Source organism: Bos indicus, chromosome 1 (genome assembly GCF_029378745.1).
Source record: "Bos indicus isolate NIAB-ARS_2022 breed Sahiwal x Tharparkar chromosome 1, NIAB-ARS_B.indTharparkar_mat_pri_1.0, whole genome shotgun sequence".
NCBI lineage: Eukaryota > Metazoa > Chordata > Mammalia > Artiodactyla > Bovidae > Bos > Bos indicus.
In genome coordinates this window covers 75,195,465-75,217,255 of record NC_091760.1, presented here as the reverse complement: position 1 = coordinate 75,217,255, position 21,791 = coordinate 75,195,465, and the positions used below count along the sequence as shown (strand labels likewise).

The following is a 21,791-nucleotide window of genomic DNA, read 5'->3' as shown; positions in this document are numbered from 1 at the left end:
CAGCAGACGGCATCAATCCACGGAGCTAATGGCGCTCAAATTCTTCTGGACTCAAATTGACATGTGATCTGTCATGGAAATACTTTTCTTTTTATTGTTTTCTATGATGTTAGTACATTTTATCTTTGTCTACAAAATTCAACATTTATCCTTTTTTCTAAAACCCTTTTCATAAAGCCACCTTCAACTTTTTTCCAAAGGTTAAACTCGTATACTAGAGTTTTTTTGTTTTTTCTTTCTTAGTATTGCTAGAGCTTTCATTAACTTCTTGGTTACAAGGTAAAATAGGTTTGGGGTGATCTGCTCCTAACCTTGTTTTCCCTATAAACCCTGCTGTTTTCAGAACGCAACTTCAGAGAACATGAGGATTTCACGGACTGTGTACACTGTATGGTTACGTAAATGCCTAGAGTATTACTCAACCAGGGACAGAAGTTCAGTCGGCTGGTCGGAGGATAGGAATGTTTTACCAAGTCCTTCAGTACAAGTCCCTTGGGTGTCAATGGTTCAGGCCAGCTGCGGACGACCTGCTAATCAGAGAGGTGGGGTGGCACTCTTCTGCTGGAACCTGGGCATGAAGATACTCTTGAGGACCACAGAGCTGACCTGCACTGACACTAGAACACGAGTGACTCACGCTTTTCCTGGAGAGCTGAGCATGTCTGAAGACGCCTGGTGCCAGAGATCCCCAGATTTCTGAATAGGGAGAGGACACCTCAAGGCAAAGGCATAGAAAGTGGGAAGAGACAAGGAGATAAAAAGAGAAGTGGGGATCAATGTTAGGAGGGTCTGCTATAAACCAGACACATGTACTTCTACACAAAATCTTTCAGTCTGACATTCTGCCCTCAAATCGCAAACAGAAAGTCAGGTTCAGGGCTTAATGGTGTGCTGTAGTGACTAACACAAAGTTGCCTGAGCCCCATGTATGGGCTTTTCACGGCAACAGTGGCAAACGGCGCGCCTCCAGCTGCTCATAGTGAGTGGAGGGTGGGCAGGCGCGTAAGGAGACACTGCCTGTGCGAGGGATGGGCAGTCCCTGGGCTTCCCAGCCCCACTTGAACCACTTACGTGCTTTACATACTGGGCTTCCTCTGATGCTTCTATGGGAAGTAAGAGTCCTACAGTTTTAAAAGGGAGAAACAAAAAGCATTGAAAATCATTGCATCCTATCAAGCTGGCTATTTCTCAATTCTGCCTGAGGCTGGCCTTCAGCAGGCAAGTAAATCAGTTGCTTACAAAAGATCTAGTCTACACAGAACGCTGTTGCGGGGTGGGGGCAGGGGGGGTCCCTCAAATTCCCTGCTCGAATCAATGCAAAGCTCCAGAAAGACTTCACTTTATGCCAACTTTGCTCGCTCATTTGACTCTCGCTCCCCATTTCCAGGTGTTCCAGGCAGGCTGGGGGCTGGCAGTAGGGCAGGAGCCTGGAACACGGGTGCTCACGTCAGCACCCTGGGGAGAAGCCGGGATCTGAAGCCCTGGGGCCCATTCTGAGGGAGTCCAAGCAGGACACCCGGGCCCAGCCCTGGTGCTCCCTAAGAGAGGCCGACTCACAGCCCCCAAGAGAGCAGTCAGACAGGCTGTTCTTTAATGTTCTTCCTGACTAAAAGGAGTGATTGTGTCTGAGCTGAGGGAAAGGAGGAGGAGAGGTTTTAAGAGTAAGTTTGTAGCAAATGGACACAATGGATGGAAGGCTAATGGGTGCCACTGGGTATACAGCGCAGGCCCTGAGGACATACACAGAGGCAAACAGAGCCTTTGGGATGGGCTGTTTCTCGAAAACTCATGAATACTAAGGAGCAGATGGGAAAAAAGAAAGCGAAGACATGATGAGAACTGATGTGACTGAAGCAGAATGGAACAGAACACATCTATCTTTAATCCCCCCCAAGACAACAATGCCTAAAACATAGAAGTTTGTTTCAGATCTTTTCAAGGACCTCTCCAAGTCCAGTGGGCTTTTCTGGTGGCTCAGTGGTAAACAGTCCATCTGCCAGTGCAGGAGACTCAGGTTTGATCCCTAGGTCGAGAAGATCCCCCTCCAGTATTCTTGCCTGGAGAATCCCATAGACAGAGGGGCCTGGTGGGCTACAGTCCATGGGGTTGCAGAGAGACTTAGCGACTAAGCAGTAACACAACTCCAAGTCCAGTGGTGAAGCTCCAAGTTTCAGGGAAAGGATGTGCGGGGAAGTTTCTTTCAAGTGGTTAGAAAGAAAAGAATGGGTGCCGGATTTACAGCCAGTCTCAGGGCAATGACTGATTTGTCACCTTCCCCTGATATTGATTCTCGCCTCAGACAGATGGCAAGTGACTGCAGATGAAAGCACGCAGGCCTTGGTGGCTGCTCAACCGGGCTCTGAAAGCTTCCCCAGCATCCTGCCCTCCTGCCTGCAAAGGCCCATCCTCTTCCTCTGTGGGGCAGCTCAGCTGGCCTCAACCGCGCACGCCTGCAGGTAACACCCCTGGGGTACCTATGCTGCAGCCTTGCCACCTGTTCTCCATTCCCAGAAATCTACTTAAAACACACACACACTGAGGAGTGTGCCATGATGCCCCCTTCAAATAACAACGTCCCCGTCACTGATGTGAAAGCTCTCCTTGATGCTGCTGTCTTCAAGATACTGCTAATGCCTGCATCCAACCACTCCTGGCCTTTTAATAACAGAGCTCATTTAGTGAGCATCTACTTTGAGCCAAGGATTCTTAATGTATTATCATTCATTTTTATGCTGCCACTGAGTGGTTATGAAGAAATGGAAACTTGTGAGGTTAAATAATTGCCCAAGGTCACATGGTCTGTGGATCTGATCTTTGAACCCAGGTGTCTGATTCAGAAGAGAGTTGACCTGGGAATTCTCTGGCAGTCCAGCAGTTAGAACTCTGTGCTTCCACTGAGGCACGGGGCATAGGTTCATTCCTTGTCAGGGGGCATGGGATCCCTGCATGCTAAGTGGTGCCACCAAATTCATATATATAATAAATATTTTGTAAAAAGAGGAAGACAGCTGACTTACAAACATCTCATATATGTCAGTGGGAACAACTAACCATATCCCATTTCCCCCTTTTCTTAAGCTCCTTCTCACAACTCCAGGGATATGACAAGGGAACTAAGGTTTTCAAACACAAGGGGGTACAGAAATGAAAGAAGCTGGGGAGTCTAGGGGCAGCCCGGGAGAACTGAAACTAGAGACAGATATTCAGGCCTGGATTTTCTCTTTTCCCTCTCCTCTTTCCTGAAATTCTACCCATTAAGTTCATTTTCACAATTAAAAAGAGAACATGGAAATTGCTTCTTGGACATTAAGGTGCTAATTACCATTTCTTCCTTAATATATAAAAGTGTTCAATAGAAGTGAGACATTCCCAGGCAGTGGAGACCACCTGCCTGGCTGGAACGGGAGATCTGAATCAGAGTATATACTATGGTTTGTGCTGAAAGGCCCTGAGACCTCCCAAGGCCAGGTCGAGGAAATGATGCACCAGTTTCAAAACTGCTCCTCTTCCTTCCTCCTACACTAACTCCTACCCACAGCTCAGGCAAGGAAGACAAGTTTTAGGGCTCAGCTGATGACTGAGTTAAAATGGCACCGGTCAACCAAAGCATTGTTTTTTTTTGTTTTTTTTTTCAGAAGGAAATATGTGATCTGATTGCAAACAAACAGATTCATCATATTCCTAAATGTGAGGCTACCAAGAGACATTATTCCCAGCAAGTTATATAGAAGCTAATTACATGAGCACAAGCAAACTTAATAGAATCAACGCAAAGGAAAATGGGGAGTGAGGGAATCTGCTTAGATTCTTCACTCCTACAGAAGTTGTTTCTGAATGTGGTTGAAGAGGAGAGCCTGTGAACCCTGGAGAGTGACTCCTACTGTTTCACTTTAATTATCCATTTCTCCTCAAAATAAGATGCAATAAAAAAAGTAATATTAGTTCATTTCAGGCCCCAATTTTTATAGGCATGATGAGACAGAATTCATTATTAAAACTAGATCTTGCCAACTAACTTTATTACTTCTGTGCTTTTTAAACATCTACCTAGAAGTTATTCAACAGACACAAGAGCAAATGTAAATCACTGGTTTTGTTAAGTGTAAAGTCCAATATCAAGTAACCAGGAGGGAGCATGAGATCCAAAAGGATGAAGAGGACCAGAAAAGGAGAGAGCCTGACCTATTCTCATCGAGCTGGTGATACTCCCTGCAGCCACTGGCAGACCATTTTATCTTTCATGGTTTTGCTTCTCTGTGTGCAAACGAGAAGGAAGCATTCATTACTCACATTCATCCATCACAAAAGTTCCAGGGTCCTTAGAGCGTCTAGTCTCACCACTTCATTTTCCAGATGACAACACTTAGAGATGAGAAAGCCAAAGCTATGCTGCCTATGGTTAAAATCCACAAAGCTAGTGAATGTCAGCGCTTCGACCAGATCAAGGTCTCCTATTTCTTAGACCAGCACTGACATGCTGGTATAAGAGTCAAGTTCGACCACACAGAAGTGCTGAGAAGGGCTATAAATGCACAAGCCTAAATCCTTTACAGGACAGCCTAATCATTGCACTAATACCAATAATCAGTTAGCATGCAGTTTCTCTAGTTTCTCCTAAACAGATATGATAGAAGGTTACAATATGATAAAAGTCACTTTTGATACACTTAGAAGCCACTCTAGTATTCAAAAGTTAAACTGGCATTTTTTTTTTCTAATTTTATTTTATTTTTAAACCTTACATAATTGTATTAGTTTTGCCAAATATCAAAATGAATCCACCACAGGTATACATGTGTTCCCCCAAAACATTACTTTCACACTGAATATCCTGAGTTCTCTACTTATAGGCAGATGTAACCAGACACATTCAATTAAAAAAAAAAAAAAATCAAGATTACCTGCAAAGAAATTGTTTAGAAAAGGTTTAATTTTAATTAATGCCATACAAAAATGAATCCAATCTGCTTTAAAAACATTGAGTCTGATAATAAATGTCTGATGATCTCTAAAATGACTTGTAGCTGGAGGATTCCTAAGTGGGTATAATCACAGCTTAACAAAATGCATCCCTCCAAGATAAAGAGTACTCTTCTGGCTGAGAGTTGAAGGGACAGAAAAAGGTTACCCATGGCTGGTTTGGACTTCAAGATTCACATATCTGTACATAAAAGGTTAATTTCAAAAGTTCAATACTTTTGCCAACCCATTTTATTAAAATCCATTTCTGCTTTTAAAGGAAAGTAACATTAAAAGATGCTCAGTTGCATCTGACTCTCTGCAACCTCATGGACTATATAGCCTGCCAGGCTCCTCTGTCCATAGGATTATGCCAGTAAGAATAGTGGAGTGGGTGGCCATGCCCTCCTCCAGGAGATCTTCCTGACCCAGGTACCAAACCTGGGTCTCCTGCATTGGTAGGTTCTTAATCACTAAATCACCTGGGAAACCAGAATTTAAAAGGTTGAGAAAGTATAACAGTCACGGAAGTAATCACTGACTCCTATGTTAAAGCATAACAAAGATATTTCTACTAGAAGGACATCTCGCAGATAGCCTAATAACTTTCAGGGCAGAAAGCCCTGGGAGGTACACAGAGGAAAGTCCATCCAAACATTCTTCCTCCCAATCTTCACCTTGTTTCAAGGAGCAACTTAAAATATTACATCCTCTGAGCAGCCTTCCTTGATTCCCTCTAGTTACTACCATGTGCTGCCCCAAGCTTATCCCTGAATACACTCTGCTTACTTATCCAGCTCCCAATTAGAATGTCAGCTCCTAAGGGTAGGGGGCTGGTGGTGTTCTGGCCCATTCCCTTCTTTATTTCTAGTGCCCAGCACAGTAACTGGCCAGAGCGAACATCCAACTGCCTATTGAATGAATGGAAACAATGAATGGGGGGAACAGAGGCTTGGATGAATGTGTGTGGGGGGAATGCAATTCATTTTAGACAAATTCTCTTGCCAGGCAAGTAAAAACACAGAGCGTAGAAGAGACCTCAGAGATCATCTGGCCCAACCCCCTCATTTTCCAGAAGCCAAGTAATCCTGGCATAATACTGCATGAAATACAAGTGAATATTTCAGAAAACATGTGAAAAAATATTAGGAGAAGCAAACAATCTAATAAACCAAGATACCAGCCCACACAATCTGCAAGCAGAATTTAAATAATCAAAATGTTCACAGCACTAATTTTATTTGGCTTCTCATCAGTGCATTCAAAAGTGTCCATTTATTACCTGGCAGTGTCAAGTCTCCCTCATTCAGGCTCAATTACTTAGTATGTAGATCAGGCAAGATTCTCCCTTCCTCTAGTGCCTGTGTTTCTCCAGCTTTTCAATGCTCATTAGCACCTCCAACAGAAGGCTGAGGAAATGAAACTCCAATTTATCAATGTCAACTGTTGAACCAGCAAATTGCTGGTTCCCGCCCCCACATGGAAGTGTTTGGACAATTCTGAATCAACAAGATGCTGGCAGCTGTGCTCCTATGGTTCAGTAATTGCATTGTTTCCTACTGTGCTTTACGGGTTGTGAAATGAATTTATTAAATAATCTACACAAAGGGAGCATGGTGTGGGCTAGTGGAAACAGCTCTCAGCTGGTGTTAGGAGACTGTTCCACTTCGACCACTAGCCTTGACGTCAGTTTTTCTAGTCCTCAGGCTCCTAACTACCTAAGAGGATAATTCTGCCCTAAGCCGCAGAGAAATCTCTGGCACCTAAACCATTGTCTTATGGTGCTTGACAGAATGTACTAGAATCTGTAATGGACCACTTCATACTGGAAGACAATGGTTACGAAAGGAAAATTCAGTCCACACACATGAAGTATATAATGGAAGGGACTTAAACATACCTAGGGTAGCAAGAGTCGGACACGACTGAGTGACTTTGACTACCACTTGACTACTAGTATAGAAACCAACACTATTGGTAAGCTTGCCAGTTGGTGTTTTGCTAGCTGTCTTGGGCTATTAAAACCAGTCGGTGTTTCGTAAATCTGGCTGTGTGACAGAATGAGATGTTTAAGTGAAGATGAGAAACACTTGGTATATTATTACAACTGCAAAAGAGGAAAAACAAGTAAAGTTTAATAAAATCAACCCTAAGCCTCGTTGACCTTATTTCTGTTCGTGTTAAACCAGAATCTCAAATCTCAGAAGGCAAAAGGATTTGGGAACATCCCCAAAGATCCGCCCTGCTGAGGGGTAGAAGGGAGAGTCTGCTCACTCGGCCGTGTCCGACTCTTTGTGACCCCATGGACTGTAGACTGCCGGGTCCCTGTGTCCATGGGATTTCCCGGGCAAGAATCCTGGAGTGGGGTGCCATTTCCTACTCCGGGGGATCTTTCTGACTCAGGGGTTGAACCCACATCTTTTGCATTTCCTGCATTGACAGGCAGATTCTTTACCACTGTGCTACCTGGGAAGCCCAGGAAGGAGAGTCTCACTGGGCCCTAAACAGTTCAGGGTCTTTTCTGTTGTTGGTGTATTTTCTTTTTTTCCTGGATAATAGTGATGATAAGTGATGATAAGACTGGGAAAAAATATCTTCCCTCCAACTGGGAGTTTGGCGCTGATTCAGGGCCCATTGTTTCCAGTCGTTTCCCGTCCCTTCTTAAAAAGCAAAAAAGTTCAAGTAAGGCGGCTTTCTCTCAAATTAAGAAGCAAAATTCCACTCCCTTCCAAATGCTGCAATCAATTATTTTATAAATAGGGCTGGATTCAGGTCCACAAGGTTTACTGAAGTCTACACATAGCCCAGTGGTTCTGGCCAGGCGGTACAATGGCTGACACAGCAATACCCCGGGTTTGATCATTTCCACAACGGGTGTCATGACTGTTAATGTGTGTCACACACAAACCCACGGCTGCCACACTGAAGCCTATCACAGCTGGGCAAGGTACTTTAGTTCCCAATCTCCTACCTACACTGTGCAGAAACCCTGAGAGGTAGGTACTAGGATCACTGTTTTGTAGACAGAGAAGTAGTAACTCAAGGGCATGAAGTTAGGAAGAGATTTGGGTACTCAAACCAGGACTGGCTCACTCCAAATCTCACCAGCTTTCTACAACAAGATGTTGGTGTGAACCTCTGGGATGATTTGTTCTTTCTAGACTGGACGACCAAGTCCTGCCAGGCACCCTTCCAAATAAATTAATGGTCCTACCCTGAGGCTTTTCTTCCCAACAGTCAATGGAATATGTACATAGAAGTTCGTCATTGGAGCTTTCTGTGCTTTGGTTTTGGCCGAATGCTAATTCACTCTCTAATGAGGAGTCCTCCAGCCAAACTGCAGGTCAACAGTCTGCTGAGCAGCACAATAGAGTGTGAGTTTTAAAAAGCCACCCATGGAGTTGTCTTCAGAGTTGAGGATCAACATTTAGTTCTCCCTGGAATGTACCCTGGACTGAGACAGGAGGCCAGGGTTCCAGCTTATTTTTGCCTGAGGACTGGGGCTGAGAAACCTGTATTGCCAACTCACAACCACTATAGCAATTCACTCCCTCATCTGGGGCCTGCTTCCCCATCTGGAAAATGGGGACTTCGGACCAGCTGATGTATTTTTTAAAGTCCTATCTACTGAGGTAAGACTTATATACAATCAAATCCACCCCTTTGAAAGATACAGTTTGATGAGCCTGACAGAAGTACAGTTTTATAACTAGAGCCACAATTAAGACACAGAAAGATTTCCATCATCCCCCAAAATGTCCTCTTGTCCTTTTGCAGTCAGTCCCCTTCCCAAGCCCCAGGCAATCTCTGATCTGCTTTCTATCCCTATAGTTTTATCATTTTCTGAAAAGCACACAGGTGAAAAAGTATGGAGCCTTCTATGGCTAGGTTCTTTCACTTATTAATAGCATGGAATATTCATTCATGCTGTTGAACTCATCAAATCAATAGCTGACTTCTTATTGTTGAGCAGTATTTCCCTGTATGGATGTGATACACTTTGTCCATCTACTCACCAGTTTGATGCTCAGTTTGGGTGTGTCTACTTTTTTGCTACTGTGAATAAAACTGTAGGCCTTTGTGTGAAAATAAATTCCATTTCTCTTAGATAAATACCTGCTTAATGGGAGTATGATAGCTGAGCCATTTGTTAAGTGTGGGGCGTGTGTGTTTAACTTTCTAATACTGTGTCTCACTGTTTTCCCAGTGGCTGTGCCATTCTGCATTTGCACCAGCCATATATGGACTGGTTGCTATTTAATGGGTAGCCTCAGATAATGACTGTGATGCCTGTCAATGTCCCATGAATGCATTGAGTCTTTTGGAGCAGAGGTCCCATGAAATGAATCTCGGTTGCCTTCACAGCACCAAGGACAGATGCGAAGTTAAGTGTATGGACTCGATGCTGGGAGCCCTTTCCAGCTTTGGCAGTGCTGTCATTCTCTTCTCCCTTCTCTAGACATCTTGTTCTGTGACAGTGAACACTGAACACTTGCTTTAGGCTGAAATCAGTCTAGAAAGGCCTGCAAAACTGGAAACAAAACTGCAAAAATCAGTCTAGAAAGGCTTGCAAAACTGCAAAACACACCTGCGGGCTGTGTAAGGTAAAGGCTTTCACCTCCCACAGGCTTGACTTCCTCTGGTGATCATTACCTTCCATGAAGGTTGTTGGAAGATTAAGTGATGTCATGATATGTGCTCAACACACAGTAAGTGTCCAGTAAATAGCAATGTTTACCTTCGAAAGTTATAAACTGGCATGGCTGATAAAGAAATGGGAGGTGATAAACTGGACCTCCTTTCAAAGGTCCCCAACAACAATTAGAAATGTGAAAAAGGAGTGTTCTGTTTTTCACTGCAGAGACCTCACCATGTTTTCCGGATAAGATTTAAAAGGGTCATAGAGTTCCCTCTCCACATATTAGGTTGCTGCATTCATACCTCTCCTTATTTATACAGTATATACATGTGTGTTAAACATATACACAGAGAGCCACATACACACATAGTGAGAAACGAACAAAGGAAACACAGGTCCTCTCTTGTTGAGCTTACAGTCTAACACATTCCTCTTAACTGATGTGTAGGAAGACACAGGACAAAAGTCTTGCCGTGGGCAAAGAGGCAGAGCTTTCTAGATCTCAGCCAAGCAGCTTAAAGTGTGGCAGCGCTGATGGGACTGCTTCAACTCTAATTTTCATTTTATTCAGGGAAATATACTGTAGGGTCTAGAGTTTTTCTGAATGCTAATGTGTGTGTTTTAAAGAGGGAGAGAAGAGAGGCAAGCAGGGCGGATGGGGAATCCACTGATGGACATCTGAGCTCTGAATAATGCATTGACACGTTTCATTTTAAGCACTGTTTGTGTTCCATCCCACCCCCCCATGCCCTGCAAACTAATTGTCTGGATGTTTTGAGCGCCCAGCAAGCTGCCTGCCTAATGATGCCTGGGCTCTTAACAGCCTCATGCCTCTCTTTCCTTTAACCAACGTAGTAAAGAGCTGGGTTTCCATAGTCCCTTCCCCAAAACCATTAGTCTCTCAGCCAAAATTAGAGGAGAGGCAAGTCCCTTTGAGAGAGAGGAGCTGTGGTTGCTGAGCAGCCCTGTAGGAAGCCTGCAGGGGCTCAGTTCACTTTCCTACTAAGAAAGTCCTTCATGAACCAGGAGCCTAAGGCATCATGGGAGCTCGTTAGAAGGCACTCTCTGGCTGGACACTAGGCCTACTGAGTCAGGGGACCCCAGGAGTGTGCAGGCACATTAAAATTTCAGAAGTGCTAGAATGGGATATAAATCCCAGAGTTTTCATTCCATTTTAAGAATCTGACCATAGTATATAGGATAGTCAAGCGAATTGGGACAAAATTATGTTGGAAAGGCAGTGTGGTGTGAATGAAACAGCCAGCTCCGATGATCTTCCCCTTCTGATATTCACACCCTGTGTAGTTCCTGCCCACACTGAATCAGGGTCGTCTACAGCAAATCGAATGTGTAGAAGTGACAGCATGAGGCTTATAGGGCAAGGTCATAATAGGCACTACAGCACTTTCCTGGCTTGGTCCACACTTGCTGGTGATGGGGGTGGGGGCACCACTATACTGGGGACTCTTTCAAGAGCTTGCGGAGAGGCTGACATGGAGATACATTGGGGCCTCCCAGCACCATCTGCCAGTCATGTGAACAAGTCAGCTCACAGGTGTAACCTCCAAGCCCAGCCAAGGTTTCAGGTGACTACCGATCCAGTCAACACCTTACACGCTACTTCATGAAAGACCGCAAGCCAGAACCACCCAGTTAAGCCACTCCCAAACACCTGATTCCAAGAAACTTTATGAGCAAATCAATGTTTAATGCTCTTTTAACCCACTGAGGGCTTCCCAGGTGGTGCAATGGTAAAGAATCTGCCTGCCAGTGCGGGAAACAAGGGTTCAATCCCTGGGTGGGGAAGATCCCCTGGAGAAGGAAATGGCAACTCAATCCAGTATTCTTGCCTGGACAATCCCACGGCCAGAGGAGCCTGACAGGCTATAGTCCATGGGGTCACAAAGAGTCAGACACGACTGAGCATGCATATGATATGAACCCACTGAGTTTTGGGGTACTGATTATTCAGTAACAAATAACTAGAATGAGGACAGAGGGCTGGAGAGGGCTGGGTCTGAGACTAGGCTCCCCCAACTAGGAGTGGTTTTCCATCACCTCTTCACCTTCTTCATGCCTCTGAGGCCTCATCTATGAAAGGAACAAACAGTTCATCCAATCTCCAACCCCTCTGAATATACAGATGCACAATTACCATTATAAATCACTAAGAAAAGGGTATCATAAAATTCATACATCACTGGTTCTCAGATGCCTACAAACTTTAAAGACTAAAATTGTGGGAAGATGTGCATCTTAAAGTCAATGGAATACAGGATGATGTTTGTTCTGCTCACCGCGTGGTGATGGTAGGAGAATCAACAGTACAACAGATGCAGAGGGAACTGACGGGCAGCATCCTGAAGCACCCTTGCTTGAGAAAGGGAACTGATGCTACGATTCCAGACCAGCGAATTAAATGGGCTCTGCTGGGCTTCATCAGTTCATTTTTAATGCTCTTGCCTCAGGCTCCTATCACAATTTATGCTCAAAATGACTTCTACAAAGCCCAACTGAGAGGGAAAAACAGTCAAGGAAAACCATCTATGGCAGTGCTCCCTAAACTTGCTGGAGCATAAGAAACGACTTATTGCATTTGTTAAATATACACCCAGGCCCTTTGCTAGAGACTTTGATTCAATAAATCTGGGGTGGGCATTGGAATCTACATTTTAGCAAGGGCCCCAGGCAGTTCTTATGAACACACAAGATTTAAAACACTGATCAAAATGAGATAATATCCATCCATCCACTTACTAGTAAAGTACAAGTCTGGAATGCCTTAGCTACGTCCCCTCGCAAAAAAAAAAAAAAAATGCCTTTGACTTAGCATAAGGGTTTATTGAAGATCAAAAAAAAGAAAAACTATCTTACCAAGGAGTTTGCCATTGTTGGAAAACTTACTGAAGTCATGGAAATGTATACTATTCAATGCTTATAGTGTAAAAATTTGCATATTAGAGGAAATATATTAAAGAATGTATCTCCTGACAGGCTGACTGGTTTCTTTTTTTTTTTTTTAACTGAGGTATAGTTGATGTATAATATTATGTAAGTTTCAGATGTATAACAGTGATTCACAATTTTTATAGGTTATACTCCATTTATGTGCATACGGTGCTAAGTTGCTTCAGTTGTTTACAACTCTTTGCGATCCTCCTAGGTCCATAGGATTCTCCCAGCAAGAATACTGGAGTGGGTTGCCATTTCCTCCTCCAGGGATCTTCCTGATGCAGGGAGAGAACCAGCGGCTCCTGCACTGCAAGCGGAGTCTTCACTGCTGAGCCACGGGGGAAGCCCTATATTCTACTTGTACTTATTATAAAATATTATCTACATTCCCTGCACTGTACAATATATCCTTGTAGCTTAGTTTATACATAGTAGTTTGTGACCTGTTTCCTTTTTTTCCTTTTTTTTTTTCCAATTACTCAGCAAAATTACTAAGCAACCATGTTTTCCTTTTTTGCTTAGACTACCAGGAATCTTTCACCTAAAATTCATGCCCCCCCGAATGAAAACAATATTAACAATAATTAATATTTTTGATAGTTGCTGCTGTACAAAGCTTGTGAGGTTTTGGCTTTGTTGTGTATTTTAATGGACATGTTATAGTCAAGTGCATTTTCTTAAGATTTTCAAATCTTTTTGGAAGAAAGCAAGAAACAGATTTTAAAATCAATACTATTTGTTTTTGTTTTGTTCTGTTTCTAATCATGTTAAGACTAAACAACCACCAACCAGCTTCCAAAAACTCTTCGCCAACTTACGTGGGTTGTCTCCTCTCATGCCAATCCCTTGGCCAGCTTTTAAAATATAGGAACGCTAAACACATCTTGGCGAGGAAAGTCGATTTCTGTTCAAGCCAAATACTTATGAGAATAAACAGAAAATAATTTTAGAGCAGCTTCTCAAAAGCTTCTTCTTGTCTCTCTCTGGTGCATAACATCATTTTCTGACCATCTGACCCAACTATGGCAGCTGACTCAGGTCATTCAAATCTTTTCCTGTAAGAACCAAAAAACAACACCTTCCACTTCATCTTACTCATGTGTTTTCACTTCTGCAACAGAATTTCATCCTTGACCTGAACTTCTAAATATCTCATAAACAATAATTAAGTCACTAGAACCCTGCTGTGTAAAGGTCATTTTCTGACAGATGGGATACCAACACAGAACACGGAAATTGTTTCTCCTCTTCCCCAAGCTTACAGAGTAAGACAACTCAGGGCAAGGATTTTCATAATCAACATGGAGTCGGTATACAGCAAGTGCTTGGTCAGTTTGTATGAGTGAAAGAATTTAGCTTAGGAACTCTGTGGGCCCTCAGATTCTCTGATTGAAATTCAGTCATTATGCAAGTAAGAACATCAAGCCCAAAGAACTGATCTTTCCCAAAGTTACACTAAAAAGGGAAGCAAGACACACAAAAATCCAAATTCTCTCTTTCCCCACCCACTGATTCTCCTTGACTTGACCTCTTATACAACCTCTGACTTCTCTGTCAGATCCTTCTCTTACGTTAACACTTCTTGGACCTTTCAATTTAGTTAATCATTTCCCTTGTTTCTCAACTCAGAATCGAGTTCTCTGGGAGAAACCTTCCAGCCTGGGGCAGGCTCCTTCATTACCTGCTCCCACATCTCCTTGATTCATATTCCTTATAGAGAATGTATCCCAGCTTGCAACTGTATTTTCAAAAATGAAACTATTTCATGAAGGTCCAGTTTTCTCACTAAACTCCCTGAGAGTAGAAACATATACATGTTGCTGTCATTCACTTCTATACTCCTAGTGCAGGAAGCCTCACTCAACTGATTATTTGTTGAATGAACACATTATTTTAAAACTCTCCAAAAATAAGGAGTTGGTCAGTGGTACAAATATTCTGTCTCATGAATAGCAGAGATAAAATAAAAGCAGCAAATCACTCCTATATAATATTTAAAGATATCTCTATTTTTGCATTGGGATAATTCACTCTATAAATAACATATAATCAATGCTTAAACTCAGATGGCCCTGTTTCAGACTCTGGGAAAAATTGGGGCAGACTTCCTCTTTCAATGGGTTCAACAAGGAAATGTTTATTATTTTAGCATGAGACTAAGACAAACTGGGCAGAGAAGGCGATGGCACCTCACTCCAGTACTCTTGCCTGGAAAACCCCACGGACAGAGGAGCCTGGTAGGCTGCAGTCCATGGGGTCGCAAAGAGTTGGACACGACTAAGCGACTTCACTTTCACGCATTGGAGAAGGAAACGGCAACCCACTCCAGTGTTCTTGCCTGGAGAATCCCAGGGACGGGGGAGCCTGGTGGGCTGCCACCTATGGGGTCACACAGAGTCGGACACGACTGAAGCGACTTAGCAGCAGCAGCAAGACAAACTGGGACCACTATGTGCTGCTCACAGAATTTCACAGCATAGCCTGAAATTTCTGAATCATGTAGGCAACTGTTTTCTGCAACTGTTACGCAGATAACTGTTTTCAGGTAGGGGATACTTGAGAGGATTATTCTTACTCAATTTGCCTCTGTTATCTTTAAAAAGTTTCATAAAAGCATGTAGCAATATTTGCAAATTTTATTCCACTTAATCCAGAGAAAGGGCCAGGTCCCTTCTTTGACCCACAATTCACTTACAGATTTCAAAAAGAAATGATGACAATTTGATGTCATTGTTTAGAACATTTTAACAATCTGTTGGGTCTAAAACTGTTCAATTTGGTATCAAAGATCGTTTCCAATTCTAACTCTGAAATTAAACCTAAAAAGTAAATGGCTCACTACTGTTTCTCTCTCTTTTCCACCTGTTTAAATATAACAAAACTTTTGTCAGTCTGAGGGTTTACTAGCCTTGATCCTACAACTCATGGTGAGAAACCCGCGCTTCTTTGGAAGACCAAGAACAAAGTGCTAAGAAAAGCCCTCCCTTGGACAAAAAGCTTTTGATTACAGGATGTCACTATTTGGGGAATGTTCTTAGCACACTGCCTGTGAAGCACCATTATATCTTCTCCTTCTTGGAGCTTGAAAAAATGTCCTACCACGCCTAAGTCGGGGTATCTCAGAGGTGTTGGAGTGAGGCAACAGTGATGTCAGAGATGCTTAGATGCTGTGATTTGGCTTTGAGTAGATAGAACTGGGTTATAAATCAAGAGAACCAATTATAAACATAGCACAATCCTTCCCTGGACCTCAGCCTCCTCTATTATTAAAGAAGGGGCATTACTCAAAGGTCTCGTTCATCACTAGCATCCGTTAACTCTGACTGTACTAAGACACATAGAAAATCTCAGAGCTTGTTTCTGGGAAAGCAGAGAAAGGATCAGATATCTTGAGGGAGCTTACTGTCTGTTCTGCTTCTGCTATAGCTGCCCATGGGTGCCCTGCACCCCCTGCCCTCAGGCCATTGCTTCACAGTGGGCTTCTAACACCCAAAGGTAATATGGATACGTGTTATGGGCTGAACTGTGTGCCCCTCAAATTGACAGTTTGAAGCTCTAACCCCCAGTATCTCCAATGTGACTGTATTTGAAAACAGGGCCTTTAAAGTAGTGATTAGGGTGGGTTCTAATCCCATCCGACCAGTTCCTTAGGAGAACAGGAAATTGGACACACAGAGACTCAGAAGAAAGCCCATGTGAGGACACATGAGAAGGTCTCAGGAGAAACCAAATCTGCTGACATCTTGGACTTCCAGCCTCCAGGACCGTGAGGAAACAAATGTCTGTGGTTGAAGCCACCCAGTCTGTGGTATTTTGTTACAGCAGCTCCAGTCAACTAATACAATGCTGAACTGATCCACCTTTTAGATGAGAACCTGAATCTTCTTGTATTTTTTTCTCCAATGAAAAACGAGTTCTAAAGCAGCAAAGTTAACATCCCAAGGTCACACAAGTACTTAGTGCCAGAAGGGACACTAGAGCAGAGCTTATGAAGGGAAATGGGTAAGGTCAACAACCTGGACTTCTTTCCTTAAAAACAATACGTATCTGCCGGGAGCCGGCATATTGCATATTGAGTGCATATTGCATATTGAGTGCAGCACTTTTCAGGATCTGGAATAGCTCAACTGGAATTCTATCACTGCCGGTAGCCAGCGTGAGGAACTCCGCCCATGACAAAGGTCATGAGGAAGGAGGCTCGGCATACGCAAAGGCGGGATCGAGCTTCAGGAGTCCCCCTGGAAATTCTCGAGCATATACCCCCAAAACCAGAGTCTGCCTACTTTCTGCTTTGTGCTTTCACCTACACCTCTGACTTTACGGGGGGCTGTCCCCCACTACCTCTCTGAAAAAAGTTAGCTTACAGCTCCAGTTAATAATTCCTGGGTGTGACAGTGTTTAACCTACAAACTCCTTTGGAAATCCTCTAGCCTGCCTGAATAGGTTTTTCCGGCAACATGTGATTGTTCAGAGCCTCCCAACTGTGAGAGGCAGGAGATGTTCTAAACTGTCTAAACACAGATTCTTTTGAGTAGTTAAAAGATTGATTAGAAATTGTATTGGTGAAGGGATTTTCACTTGTTGGGCCAATGTTTGCTGCTAAGTTTCCATATCCCTTACCTGCTGTGTCCCTGGCAGTGTATTGATTAATATAATTGGTGTAAATAGTAGCTTTAATGTTTGTAACCTGGGACCCTTGAGTTAATTCTTTTTCTTGTTGTAGCCCACCACACCTTTGCTCTGTAGGAATGCAACTTTATCTAATGCTTTTGGAGGGTGGCTCCTGACCAATCACCTTTAGAGAAAATAAGTTTTCTGAAGAAAAGGTCTTAAAATGTTAACAGGCCTCCGGGCCAGAAGATGATGCAAATCACCTAAGCTTTTGCATATGATAAGTTTGCAGGAAGAAAGCCTGGTTTGCTGCAAGACTCTACCCCTTCCCGCATTATCCTCTGTGCATAACTTAAGGTATAAAAACTACTTTGAAAAATAAAGTGCGGGCCTTGTTCACCGAAACTTGGTCTCACCATGTCGTTCTTTCTCTTACCTTCTGGCTGAATTATTCAGCCTCTTTTCTACACTGAATTTCCTCACTGAGCTATCCTTATCTCAGCCTCTTTTCTCCACTGAATTTTCCTACTGAGCTATCCTCATTCTATTACTCTTTATATCCTTAATTAACGTTTAATTAAGCAATTGTTTCCTGATCTTCGCCTACGCCGTCTCTCCTTCGAATACCCTGGTTCAGCCGGGGCTGGTCCCCGGCACGTATCCTAACAATAAAGCATTGAAACTTGGCACAGGCATCAAAGAACTCATACTCAGGGTACCCTCATAATAAGCTTGAATAACCAATTATAAATTAAGATTACGATATTTCACTGAATGAAACCCCATGTTTAAAACATGCCGTTTGTATCCAGAAGAGATATTAGGGCTTCCTCCCCTCCAGAAAGCCAAGAACTTTCCTCCAGGGAGTGCTCACCACAGCTACTGGCTCTCCCCTCTGCTCTGTTCTTTCCTAAAGGGGCCTGCTGAGACACACTCAAACATAAGCCTGCCTGTTTTTCAGGCTAAAACTAGGCATGGGACTCAACATCTGCATTGGAGCCTATCTTCATTTTCCTCTCCTGGTCACACACAAGTCGTGAACAGGCAGTCCCCTGACCCCTAGATTCCCTGCCAAGCCTGAGATGGGGCTCAGGGAGGGATCTAGCTGCATGCTCCCTACCACAGATGTGAGGCCCTGAAAGAGACCTCAAATGAAAGTATCCATACCACACCTTAATGATCAAAACCGGCTTAAGGAAAGAGAATGGTTCTATTAATAATTCACTGGTTCCTAAATAGATATGCTTAGGCGGTCTGCATCTGAATCATCTCAAAAGGTTTTTTTTTTTTTTTTTTTTTAATTCAAACTTCAAAACCTCATCCTTAGGATGTTCTATATCACAGGTGGGACCTTGGACTGTGACTTTTAAGGTGATCCCCAAGTGAGTATGGGCTTCCCAGGTGGCTCAGTGGTAGGGAATCCACCTGCCAATGCAGGAGACGCAGAAGTAAGTTTGATTCCTGGGTCAGAAGATCCTATGGAGGAGGGCGTGGCAACGCACTTCAGTATTCTTGCCTAGGAAATCCCATGGACAGAGGAGCCTGGTGGGCTACAGTCCATGGAGTCACAAAAGAGGCAGACACAGCTTAGTAACTAAACAACAACAGGTGAGTACATAATTTGGAAACACTCAAAACTGCTGTACTTCTTTTTAGAGTTTAAAGAAAACTACTGAGAAGCAGCTGGTGTCTACAAATCATCATTCCTGTCATTGAGGCACCAGCCATCCAGTTCTGTATTCTCTTTATTCCCAGCTGGTGCTCACGGTAAAGAACACACCTGCCAGTGCAGGAGATGTACGAGTTCGATCCCTGGGTCAGGAAGATCCCCCGGAGGAGGGCATGGCAGCTCACTCCAGTGTTCTTGCCCAGAGAATCCCCATGGACAGGGGAGCCTGTTGGGCTACAGTCCTTAAGAGTCGTGAAGAGTTGGGCATGACTGAAGCGACAAGCATGCACTGTGAGATAACAGAACATCCCAAAACTCAGTGGCATTTCTTATCTCTCAATTTCTGTAAGTTGGGAACTCAGGTGTGGTGGGGTTGAGTATTTCTGGCTCAAGGTTTTTTTTTACCAGGCTGCAGTTAAGACACTGGCTGGGGCTGCAGTCATCTGAAGGCTTGACAGGGGCTGAACAAGCCACTTCCAGATAGTTGACCAGAGGCCTCCATTTCTCACTGACTGCTGGCAAAGACCTTAGTTCCTCCCCACCTAGGCTTCTACACAGGACATCCTACGGGTATCTCTTCCCATGGAGCAAGTAACCCAACAGAGACGTAAAGGAGGAAGCCATAGTGCCTTTCATGATGCAGTTCCTGAAGTTACACATTATCACTTTCACTTTTCTTTATTCATTAGAAATAAGTCACTAAGTCGAAGCCACATTCAAGGAGAACAGAACAGGCCTCTTCTTTTAAAGGGAGAGTCGAAGAATTTTAAGCCACTGCAATATCCATTACCTGTCATACTCTGAGAATGGAACAGAAACTAACAACTCTAAAGTATCTCTGGTCTTGAGCCTGCCCTCAAGGAATTCTGAGAGCAGGGGCAGAAGAAAAGACCAGAGTGCCCAATTATTATTCTTTTATGAAGTCAAGCTAGGGAACAGCCAGTTAGGTGAGGGGCAGAGGCACATAAATGTTAAATCAGAAGTCAAAAATGCTTCACCGTGAGACCCAACGTCCTCAGTTTTAGCTGTGGACCTCACTTAGCGACTGAGCTACTACCTTCTGTATACTAACGCATATATATGGAATTTAGAAAGATGGTAACAATAACCCTGTGTGCGAGACTGCAAAAGAGACACCGATGTATAGATCAGTCTTATGGACTCTGTGGGAGAGGGAGAGGGTGGGGAGATTTGGGAGAATAGCGTTGAAACATGTATAATATCATGTATGAAACGAGTCGCCAGTCCAGGTTCGATGCACGGTACTGGATGCTTGGGGCTGGTGCACTGGACGACCCAGAGGGAGGGTAGGGGAGGGAGGAGGGAGGAGGGTTCAGGATGGGGAACGCGGGTATACCTGTGGTGGATTCATTTCGATATTTAGCAAAACTAATACAATATTGTAAAGTTTAAAAATAAAATAAAATTTAAAAAAATAAAAGAAAGAAAGAAAGAAAGAAAATAAATGTTTACTACTGGTGGTGAGGGGATGGAGTTGGAGGCAAAAATTCTACAAATTTACAAAGAAGATAAACTCCAAGACAGAGCTGGACAAATAGCAAAGTGCTAGACATAATCGTAGTTGATTACTAGCATGTTTCTTATAAGCAAAGGCACGCAGAGTAGAAGGTGACGAGGCCAGTCTATTCAGGTCACCTTGACTCCTTTTGCATGTGTCCTCTCTCTATTTGTATACTTTCCTTCTAGAAACAAACTAGCCCCTTAGTACTCTGTACGGAAATCCCACCCCCAGGACACTCATGTCACTGCTCTGAACTCTGTTTTCTTTCTGGTTGTACCTGTACTGTTTATAGAAACTGTGTCCACACAGGCCCTGCAAAATGTATTTAAACTGCTTAGTGCTACCTGATCAGGTAACTCATCTCGAGGACTTAACAGTTGTGCCCCTGAATTTGTAAATGCCCACTCATACTGAAGGCAGGAACAGGAAGAACTGCAAATAAGTATGGACATCCTGGAGATATTTTGTGCCCATGGGGATGTCTATATACATATATTTAAATATTATTTATCTAGACCTGATATATGCAAAAATAAAAACAAAACAGTGCGACAGAATTCTGCTGTGATTGGAATTGGAACTTCTTGGAGCTCTGAAGAATCTGATTCAGAGTACAGCTGCCAAAGAAAATGTCAGTCTACACAGCCAACAACCTTATGACCACTAAGGAGTATGCAGGCATCTGAGAAAGCTCATTCCCAATTCCTTTTCAAATTCCTTTCTCCTCCTCCCCAGGGTTTTCAGACACTTTAAAGAGATCCAAGAAATTCCACAGTTTGAGGGAAACTCATTGTGGTGAGGCATGTAATATTAAACGATCCCGTGGCCATGACAGGGAAAAAAAAAAATGAAATGCATACCCATGCAGAGATGCAGAGACAAGAAAAGAGCCTGAAAAACAATACTCAAAACTTTTCCAAGCATTGAGGCATGGAGGACATACCTAAATCAAAAGTATTTTTTCAATGTATCTTTCATTAATAAGTCAAAAATTCAAGGAGAATTACAAGAATAGGTGAAAAGATCTCCTGCAGACATAAAAGATTCTCATGAGAGGGAACACAAAAACTGGAGGTGTTCAAGTCTTAGAAAGCCACCTGCCATGCTCCCTTTTTGCAGAGAATAGAGAGAGAAGGGCTGAAATTAGAAACACTTATACTCACCCCACATTTTCAAAGTCAACTAAGGGGGACAGAGTTTGTTCAAAATGAAAAAGAAAATCAAAGCTCTTTTAATTCAACCACTATAACTTTATGTTTGAGGGTACAGTGAGGACTTTTGCTTTTTTGTTCTTTTCTCCCCTCCCCACAACCACCACCCGCCCCCCGCCCCTCGCCCTGCCCCACCCGACTCTTCCTGTGAGGCTAAGTCAGAATATCTGGGGCAACTGACCAGGAGTTATTCCCATTTAATATATTACAGCCCAATTTCAACAAACC

The 21,791-nt window shown here is 43.3% G+C and overlaps 1 protein-coding gene across 5 annotated transcripts in view; it reads right to left on the bottom strand.

The window, feature by feature from the left end:
• Positions 1 to 21,791, bottom strand: part of MB21D2 (Mab-21 domain containing 2) — a 122,771-nt gene that overhangs the window by 28,039 nt on the left and 72,941 nt on the right. Inside the window, exon 1 of one of the 5 annotated variants that reach the window (XM_070789932.1) lies at positions 6,242 to 21,644. The exons of 3 other annotated variants lie outside the window; for them this stretch is intronic. The gene's annotated coding sequence lies outside the window, so the exon portion shown is untranslated. One more of the 5 variants, XM_019958077.2, reaches the window with a different exon arrangement.